General features: G+C 29.4%; 1 protein-coding gene across 4 annotated transcripts in view; it reads right to left on the reverse strand.

Annotated features, from left to right (window-relative positions):
- LOC107436921 (GDT1-like protein sll0615) overlaps positions 1-10,304 on the reverse strand; it is a 36,347-nt gene extending 26,043 nt beyond the window's left edge. The window contains exon 1 of one of the 4 annotated variants that reach the window (XM_071182763.1): positions 10,201-10,304. The gene's annotated coding sequence lies outside the window, so the exon portion shown is untranslated. Of the gene's footprint in view, positions 1-4,740; positions 4,938-10,200 lie in introns of those variants that run through there. The other 3 variants (XM_071182764.1, XM_071182762.1, XM_043051020.2) reach the window with 3 other exon arrangements.

The following is a 10,304-nucleotide window of genomic DNA, read 5'->3' on the forward strand; positions in this document are numbered from 1 at the left end:
GGCGTTGTTTGACAAGGTCGGGCATAAACATAATTTTAGGAAAAAATGTACTAGGTAAAAATGTATTTAGTAAAAAATGTATTAAGACAAAAATGTATTATTAGTGAGATCAAAAAGAAAATTGAAAAACGTAATAACAAAATCCAACAATTTTTATTTAAAATGTATTAAACAAATGCATAAAACTCGGAAATGAATGAAAATAACTTCCAAATTAATATTTTTATTCATTTTGCAAAATAATTGCATTTTGACAGCATTTTTTTAAATTTTTTTTTAGAAAGCTTACCGAGTTTTAGAAAAAAGTAACGATTTCATTCGACATTTCCGTTACAAATACTTGTACTTTTTCCCTAAAAAAGTAACGAAAGTACAAGTAAAAGTACTAAATTTAAAAAGTAACGAAGTACAAGTAAAAGTACGTGCTTTTTACTTGAACCGGCGGTACAAGTAACGAAAGTAAAAGTACTGCCATATATGCGTGTATCCAAGCACTAGATCCAAGAGTTATATTAAATACAGCTGTATTGAATACAGGGTTTTAATACAGCTCTTTTGGTGTTGAGGAGCACTTAAAAATTTTACCGTGTAAATTTTATTAGTAGAAAAGTGCAGGTTGATAAAAATATAAAGAACATAAATAAAATTACCTTCTGCCTCCTCTCAGAAATACATTTGTGTGTGTAATGCGACGGGCGAGCCAGTTGCTCACGATCCAATTATTTGATTATTGGAATAAGGCAACTTACATTTATTTCTTCTTCAAAATTATTATTCGAACGGTATTATACTTTTTCATATAGGAGTAATAATTGAAAATCTATCATAGCACAGATAGGGAAATTTCAAGAGACAGTGTCATTTTTTTATTAAAAGAATACTGCACTACATGTCACATTTTTTTATGTATGTTAGACGTAAATGGAAGTATGTTTTTGAATTTTGTCATTGGATTACTGGTTACGCTCAGAAGAGGCAATTGAGAGAGAGTTGTGGACTCACTTGAATTTGGCAAGTGATTCTAATGCCTTTAGAAAAGCTTTGAAGTAAAGCTTTTTGAGGAGGAGAATGTTTTAATGTAAATTATGTAACTTTTATGTAAAAGTTTTTATTCATATGTTTGAGAGGGATAGGAAATTATTCAATTTATTAAGTTCGTATTTTATTTAATCAAAAAAAAAAGAAGATGATGATGATGCTGACTTTATTTTGAAAAAAGTTATATTTTTCGAAAGATTTCTTAAAAAACTGGTTTTGAAAAACTAACGATATTTATGAGTTGTGTTTAGCATTTTGATTTAGCTCTCTTTTGAAGCATTTTTTAGAAAATACGAGCTGTATATTAAGTTAGTTTGATCAACAAAAAAATCCCTTAAATATGTAAGAAAAAAATTAAAACTAAGTGAAACTTAGATTGAAATGGTGAACTAGAGTAAAAGGGAATAAGAAAGATAAAAAAGCATGTATTTTTCATTAAAAATCTTACATTAAACTCGGACCAAAAATTGATTTAAAAAATTCTTCGTCAGTTATTAATAAAAATTTACACTCAACTTAAAATGCGCATAAATTTTATGGCGCAATGCGCGTTAATGATTTGAACTTAACCAAAACTATATAAGTCAATGTAAGCAATATGAAAGGAAAAAAAACACAAAAACCTTTTTTTAGAGAAAATTAATTGCTGATTTTAATTTTTTTAAATCTAAATAATCTACCTGAAAACTTATCATCGCTATTACATGTTAAATTTAGTTAAAATAGTTACTTACAGCACGTTGAAGTAAATGAACGACCTATATTTATATTCACATATTAACACATCGCCGCCTCATTTAGTTGGTGGGTCATAGCATGATTAATAGTAAGCAAATTATGGGTGTTAATGTCACTTCGTTCGGTAGATCAAACTACGATGTAAGTCGTTAAAAATCGGTTTTCACAGCATATTCACGATAAAAGTTTCAGATCATTGCATAGAATACATCATTCATTTTACAATACATTTCGTAAAATGTTTTCGTAAATGTGTTGTAAAATAAATGATGTATTCTATATCATATTGTCTATAGCATATTCACGATAAAATTTTCAGATCATTGTATAGAATACATCATTCATTTTACAATACATTTCGTAAAATTTTTTCGTAAATGTGTTGTAAAATGAATGACGTATTCTATATCATATTGTCTATAGCATATTCACGATAAAATTTTCAGATCATTGTATAGAATACATCATTCGTTTTACAATACATTTCGTAAAATGTTTTCGTAAATCTGTTGTAAAATGAACGATGTATTCTATACAGTGGTCTGGTAATTTTATCGTGAATCTTCAGAATTATTATAATGTGTTGTATTCCGATTGTGAAACCCAATTTTTTTTCTAAAAAACTGGTTTTTCAGCATTGCCTTTTTATTTAATATAAAGGTAATAAGAGCTATACTTTTTAAAACCGGAATTTCTAATAACTGTTATCTTAATGAACAGAAAGATCATCAAATAAATGGTTTAAATACCGTTAGTTTTGGATGCATATTTATTACCAGAATTCTTGTTAAATGTGTAATTATGCTTTTATTTACTGAAGAAGTTTTTCTTTGTGCATTATTTATAGTCGTGTCCAATATAAACCGGTTAAACAACTAAACAAATAGCCTTTTAGCAAGCTCACCAATCATTTGTGTCATCTAGATGTAGAAACAATGAGTATTAGAGTTGTGAAAAGAGAAATTTCTTATGCTCTTTATTTTCTAAACAATTATACTTCCTCTTCTAAGGTGAGATTTAGTTGCCATCTTGAATTTAATGAGAAAGTAAAGGGCAAAGAGACAAAAACTTAAATTTTCTAATTACACAAATGAGTTATTGTTTCTTATGTATTTCATTGATTTTAATCAAATAAACCAACACTCGATAAAACTAATAATTTAGAAATCATTAAGTTTTTACGTAAGAACAGTACAATTTTTTAACATAAACCTGATTACTTGTTTAATATTTCTATCTGAAGAAAAATGAAAAAAATTCTTCTGATATGAGATATTTTCTTTAAGCAAAATAAATAAAACAAAATTTATGATCGAATGACCAATAGTGAAGATGATATAATGATTTTTAGGATAAAAAAAGAACAAATACGCTAAATTCAATGAAATGAAGATTAAGCTGATTGAACAAATAGTTTGAGGTTTTAAGGATTATTAGCGCAGCTAATTTCTATACATAAAGCCCATATAATTTTAAAACTATTATTTCTGTCAACTTGGGGTTAATGTCTTTATATTTTGCCTAAAAAAATAAATAGTAAACAATACTTCCCTTGTCTAGATAGCAATATCAGATTAGCTAAGTTAGTAGGACGAAAATTGTAATTTTTTTATACTTAAAAATTCCTAAAATTTTTAAACCATATCACCGGTTTAGTTTCAGTATATTAAAAACTAATCAGCTTAAAAAAATCATCGGTAGACATCATTCCCTTATCTGGATAGTTTTTATCCATAGTTTTTATCCAGTTTTTATCCATTATCCTTTTCAATTAAATTCGGGTTTAAGCTCACTTCTGAAAACAGGGCTAAGAGCAAACATGCTAATCGGATTTTAATCAATTTTTCCTTTACAATTTGAAAAAAAAGGGGAGGGGAGGAGCTCGAGATTCAGGTTTTCCAATTTTTCTCGTGGTGTCAAGATACCGATATTATGGTTAAAGTTCACGTTATGGTTCAGCATCGAATCTGTTTTCCAATGACTGGGAAGTCAGTTTAAAAGAAAAAAGAATAGAAATAAAAAAATATCAATAACGCGCTAAATATTATATTTTTTAAAAATTTTTTTGAAGTTTATATTGTTTCCTAATTAATTTTTTTATTTTTTGACAAATGATTATTGCTTTATTCTTCGACAAATGTCCTCTATTGAGAAATTTATGAGCATTTACGCTGACCTTTCATGAAAAATATATACATCTTAATAAGGCATAATGAGTAATTTAGGGTGACAAACCAATTGGCAACGTTTCAAAATATAGACATTTTTCAACAACAAGATATTTTTATGCAGCACTTTTACTGTACATGAAAGAATAGTTGGACTTCATACATTTTCCAACATAATAAATTTTCTTTTAAAAATTGCACTTTTTGAACTGAATTATTAAATTTAATTATTTGAACTGTTTTACAAAATGTTATTTTTTTAGAGCACAAAATAATGTCAACACGTTTGACTTCAGCATCGAATTTCAAAGCTTAACAACTATAAAAGTACCTACTCTAAAGAGAAACAATTGAAAATAAATTTTTTTTTGAACAAAAATTATACAATAACCATTTTAAATCAGTAATTAAGGTATGTTTAATATTTCAGGGGTATGTAATCAAAGAGATAACTCCGAGCATCTACACCCCTCTTCTTTGTGCACCACCTGATACGTGTATTCAAGGTTAAAAATAACGATAATAAAATTAAACTTGAAAACCATGTTAAAGTTTCAGAAATGTGAATTTTTTGCAATAATTTTACACGCACCAAAACAGTTTTTACTATTACAAACATGAAAGAATATATTCAAAATCGAGAAAGAAACAAAACTCTGAATAGAGAAGATAGAATAATATTGATATAAAAAACAAAGTATTAAAAGTCTATTGTTCAAACTAAAAATAAGTCCAAAATGATATACAATATTTTAGCTTCGTGAATTTAGCATTAAAAAAAATACGTGTAACTTACCTTGCTTTTAATGTATCCAATCTGCGGTCGTTATACAAAGTATTTTTAGATCAAAAGGTGTGAATTTCATTCTTCAATGGCTCTTCGACTTTCATAACGCTCGACCTTCGTGTTATGTGGTGTGGAAAAAGTGATTTTATTGGGAATGCTTTAAGCAAGATTTCTAAGCTTTCAAAATCTAATTTATTTTCCTTTCTAATGCGCTTACGAGTAAAGGAGTTTATTTTTTTATTTGTTTTTTATAGCTTTTTCTCTTCGGTTAAATATCGAAATCTGGAGAAAAATCTTCCGTTTTATATTTCGTAATTTTTTTGGATGTACATAAAAAACCGGCATAGCAAATAAAAGTCAACGCGTAGATGAGTTTTAAGTATTTTATTTTATAACCTCCGATGAGCACTCGATTAAAACGTTTCCCGTATTTATAATATTCCATTAATCTGGGTAATTTTTAACAGGAAAAAAACTTTTTTAACACTTTGATTATTTGGAATTTTTTTTAAGCCTTGATAATTTGGAATTGTTTTCTAGAATTCTCCGAATGAGTGTTTTGTAGTAATTTTTATTTCAATTTTAAGAAGAAAGTTTTTCCAAATGTATAAATAACTGCTTCAAAGATAATGGCCCACTGAGTAAGGCGCTAAGTTGTCACTGTAAAGCAGTGTTCCCCAACCTTTTTATCACCGCGGACCAGACAACGTTTGATAATTTTACCGCGGCCCGTTGGGGCGGGGAGTGGGGACGTTGATTCTTTATATATTAGATTATTTTGCATTATTAATTTAATTGTATTCAAACATGCCTTCAAAATAAAATACAGTTATACCAAAAAATAAGTATAAAGGAATTTAACATTTTAACTTACTAGAACATTAAATCACTGAGAACCCTGAGGTTGTTTCTTTGCAATGAGATGGTTCCATCTGGGGGTAATCGAAGACAATGATACATAACAAACATTAAAAAATTTATGTCACTACCTTCGGGGGCCCCTTTTTTAAATAAATAAAATTTTAATGGAGCACAGATATTTTTAATTTGGGATATAAACCTTGAAACTTAAATTCAGTTTCAATGAAATGGGCGGCCCAGCACCATTTGATCCACGGACCGGGGGTTGGGGAACACTGCTGTAAAGGACTGGGGTTCGATCCCCGAGAGCAGCTTGAAGTTTACCTAGTTGCACATTTAATACCAGCTTGTCTGGTAAGTAAAGACGGTCGGTACGCAATGTTGACCACACTGCCACCATTATAAAATTGCATCATCACGAAATTGTAGAACTTTAACCTCCATGACTCCTCTGGCCCACAATAGGCTGTAGCGAAAATGTCTTTTTTTTATTTCTTCGTCCAAGATAATAAGTTTTTGATGGAAATATTTCTTGATTGAAAACCTAAATGGGTGAAAGGTCTAAGTGGCATTTTAGTGAATTGAGCAAATTAGCTTTTAAATTTATGGATTAACAATTTGAAAATAGTTTTTGTACCTCGTCTTTACTTTTTGCGCACCAGCTACAAAATGGATGAAATCTGTACTCTCGGAAGATAAATTTACTACTAAAAAAGAGGCTTTTAAACATTAATTGTTAATTGTTGCTGTAAAATGCACTACAGCGTAAAAAATTCAGGATCAAATTGCGATACAAAGTACCAGTATTACGATATAAAGTATATCATATTAATATATGCTTTAGCATAGCATCTAGACCAAGGGCTTCCAACTGGCGGCCCGAGGGCCGCATCCGGCCAGCGAAGCCTTTTTGTGTGGCCCGCGAGCTAAAATATATTAGTTGTCATTCTCTTGCGGACAATTTTCGTAAAAACTCAATGCGGGTTTTAAATACTTTTCTCGTTAAAAAAAAACCTAATTTCTTCGTTTCTGTGAAATTTAACATACCAACGGTGCAAAGAAATTTATTTTTCAGGTTTTGCATCCAAGAAAATATTTATTCAAATACAAAAATAATCGTATATGTTTGCTCTTTTTTATTTCATTTTTTTTGTATTTTGTGAATATAACTTAGCGTGTGCGTATCAAAAATTTTCTCGAAGAAACTCTCCGATTTAACTTTTTGAAACCACTCATTTTGGACGAAAATATTTTCACGCACATTTGTAAATTTTACATTTAAAATGTAAATATTTATTCTCTGGTGGTTGCAGCAGACAAACCTCAATTTTCTCATTGAATATTTTGTGTGCTACTATATTAGTTTTAATACCTTAACAATTAGATATCTGTTGCACATTAATTGTTTAATACATAGATGCACATTAAGTTATTGACCCGAACTTTTATTATTTATTTAATATTTTTAAAAATATTATTAATAGCAATTAAATATTTTTAAAAATAAACTTCTTATTTTAATTTGTAATTTAATACTTTTGTTTTGTACAACTTGGTAAAAGTAGGACAGTAATATTTAATGTTCCTTCAAACGTAAAAGAGTCCTTCACAAAATTTTGATAAAGTTGCGGCCCGCCGTTTGATTTGTGTTTTTAATTGTGGCCCCCGGCCTCATGCTAGTTGGAAACCCCTGATCTAGACCACTGTGTGCCTTGACTTCAAAAGACCACTAAGTGCTTTTGAATTAATAGCGTAATTTCGCTTTATTATTTATAATTTTTATAAATAGCAACTCCTATTTAAATTTTTAATTGACTTTAAACAGTAAACTTCAAATGATTAAATAAAAATTTGCAGATTAATGAATAATTATGAAAAATAACACCTACTTCTGTGACATAAAATCACCGAGGTACCAAAAGCATTAAGTTAGTAGCAAACAAATTCTCATTTTAGATTGCTTCCGAAATTCATTTACTTCTAAAGAATATTCGAAGAAATGACGCATTGAGGCTGTAAATTTAATTTTTTTTTAAATAAAGTAGACGTAAAAAAAATGCCTCGTTTGGGTATTTGTTTGAATGAAGATAATAAAATTGTATGTTGTTTTTATTGCTCTTTACTCAAAATATTTCTGCAGATGTAGGAAATTTTAATCGCTCTTTAATTTTACGTTTCAAAAAGCAAGATTATTTACAACTCTTTTTTTTTCTTCCTAACCTTGACTTAAGTTTGAATGCAGTTTTTTGCAGACAACGTTTTTTTTTGTATCGAATAACAAACAAGATGACTCTTACAATTTTATTCAATTTTTAAAAAATTTTAACAGCATTAATTTCTGATGCGCGCAGAATTATATTGATTGGATTTACAGTTTTCCATTTTCCAAGTGTTTTGAGGAGTCACTTCTTTTGTTTTAGTGAAAAATATACTCATTTGTTCTTTAAGAATATTTATTCATATGTATTTTTGTTTAAGAACTTTTTGAAACCNCTTTGATTACTTGGAATTTTTTTTAAGCCTTGATAATTTGGAATTGTTTTCTAGAATTCTCCGAATGAGTGTTTTGTAGTAATTTTTATTTCAATTTTAAGAAGAAAGTTTTTCCAAATGTATAAATAACTGCTTCAAAGATAATGGCCCACTGAGTAAGGCGCTAAGTTGTCACTGTAAAGCAGTGTTCCCCAACCTTTTTATCACCGCGGACCAGACAACGTTTGATAATTTTACCGCGGCCCGTTGGGGCGGGGAGTGGGGACGTTGATTCTTTATATATTAGATTATTTTGCATTATTAATTTAATTGCATTTAAATATGCCTTCAAAATAAAATACAGTTATACCAAAAAATAAGTATAAAGTGATTTAACATTTTAACTTACTAGAACATTAAATCAATGAGAACACTGAAGTTGTTTCTTTGCAATGAGATGGTTCCATCTGGGGGTAATCGAAGACAATGATACATAACAAACATTAAAAAATTTATGTCACTACCTTCGGGGGCCCCTTTTTTAAATAAATAAAATTTTAATGGAGCACAGATATTTTTAATTTGGGATATAAACCTTGAAACTTAAATTCAGTTTCAATGAAATGGGCGGCCCAGCACCATTTGATCCACGGACCGGGGGTTGGGGAACACTGCTGTAAAGGACTGGGGTTCGATCCCCGAGAGCAGCTTGAAGTTTACCTAGTTGCACATTTAATACCAGCTTGTCTGGTAAGTAAAGACGGTCGGTACGCAATGTTGACCACACTGCCACCATTATAAAATTGCATCATCACGAAATTGTAGAACTTTAAAATCCATGACTCCTCTGGCCCACAATAGGCTGTAGCGGAAATGTCTTTTTTTTTTATTTCTTCGTCCAAGATAATAAGTTTTTGATGGAAATATTTCTTGATTGAAAAGCTGAATGGGTGAAAGATCTAAGTGGCAGTTTAGTGAATTGAGCAAATCATCTTTAAAGTTTATGGATTGACAATTTGAAAATAGTTTTTTTACCTCTTCTAGTTAGTCCTTAATTGGTTTTTTACCTCGTCTGCATTTCGTGCGCACCAGTTACTAAATGGATGAAATCTATAAAGCCTAAATGCACTTTTGTGAGATTAATTTATTGCTATAAAATAGGCTTTTAAATGTTATTTGTTAATTGCTGCTGTCAAATACACTGCAATGTAAAAAATTCCGGATCAAATTACGATATAAAATACCAGCACTTTGAGTGCATCATCCTTGAAATCAATTTTAATGTAACTTCCATTTTTGCTCTAAAATATTATACCGTAATTTTTTCAATAATGTTTATTTAATTCGAGTGATTTAGTGATTTTACGGTAATTGTTACGGTAAAAAATACGGTTCATCAGATATTTCGCTCCAGAACAAATTACGGTAAAAATGGATTTTATGGTAAAAAGTATCGGTTTCCTGAACTCTTTACCGTAATTTAATCAGAAATTTTTTACTGTGTAAGAACCTTTTTTCCATTTCAAAAATCAATCAAAAACGTAATCAAAACAAATTATTCGATTCATAAACTTTCAAATTGAATTCATAAAAGAGTTTAATATCTATGGCAAAATCTATGACTAAATCTACGGCTAAATCTATGGCAATATAGCAATCGAAGAAGGCTCATTTCTTTTTCAGTGGGTTGTTCCACTCCCACATCGAGACTCGTGCAGCTCTAGTTTGAGATAATGTAGGATCAAAAACTGGATAGGTCTTCGTAATTTGCTCATCTCAGTCCCATAAAACAATTCGAATGGATTAAAACACAGATAACTCAATTAGAATTCACCATCCTCACTGCCAACATTGATTTCAGCTGTAATGGATGTATAGAAAACAATTCTCATGGCCACCTATATCTCCAGATGTGAGCAGACTGACATGAACCAACATCATATTAAAATATGCTTTAGCATCTAGACCACTGTGTGTCTTGGTGCTTTTAAATAAATAGTGTATTTCGATTTATGATTTATAATTTTTATAAATAACAACTCTTATTTAAATTTTAAATTGATTTTAAGCAGTAAATTTCAAATAATTAAATAAAAATTTACAGATTAATGAATAATTATGAAAAATAACACCTACTTCTGTAACATAAAATCACGAAATCACGAAAATCTTTTTTGCGAGGTACCAAAAACATTAGGTATGGCAACAAATTCTCATTTTAGAATGTTTCAAAAATTCAT

Source organism: Parasteatoda tepidariorum, chromosome 6 (assembly GCF_043381705.1).
Source record: "Parasteatoda tepidariorum isolate YZ-2023 chromosome 6, CAS_Ptep_4.0, whole genome shotgun sequence".
Lineage (NCBI taxonomy): Eukaryota > Metazoa > Arthropoda > Arachnida > Araneae > Theridiidae > Parasteatoda > Parasteatoda tepidariorum.